Below are 224 nucleotides of genomic sequence, written 5' to 3' on the forward strand. Positions count from 1 at the left end.
CACGCCGTTTGTCGCGGTCGCTGTTAAAACCGTCCTTTGGGAAGCGCTCGGTGCTCAGCCTCGAGGTTAGCCAGGAAACTCCGAAAGCAGCGTTGTCCTGAAGGCTCTTTCCTACAGAAAGCTCAGTCCTTTCTGGAGCTGCTTCTGACCGCTTCCGCTCCACCCCGGTGGAATTGCTGCTTCTGGGCACGCAAAAGCTCATCAGCTTCGAGCCTGAGATGCCA

The sequence above is a fragment of the Phaethon lepturus genome, unplaced genomic scaffold, assembly GCF_000687285.1.
Source record: "Phaethon lepturus isolate BGI_N335 unplaced genomic scaffold, ASM68728v1 scaffold23919, whole genome shotgun sequence".
NCBI lineage: Eukaryota > Metazoa > Chordata > Aves > Phaethontiformes > Phaethontidae > Phaethon > Phaethon lepturus.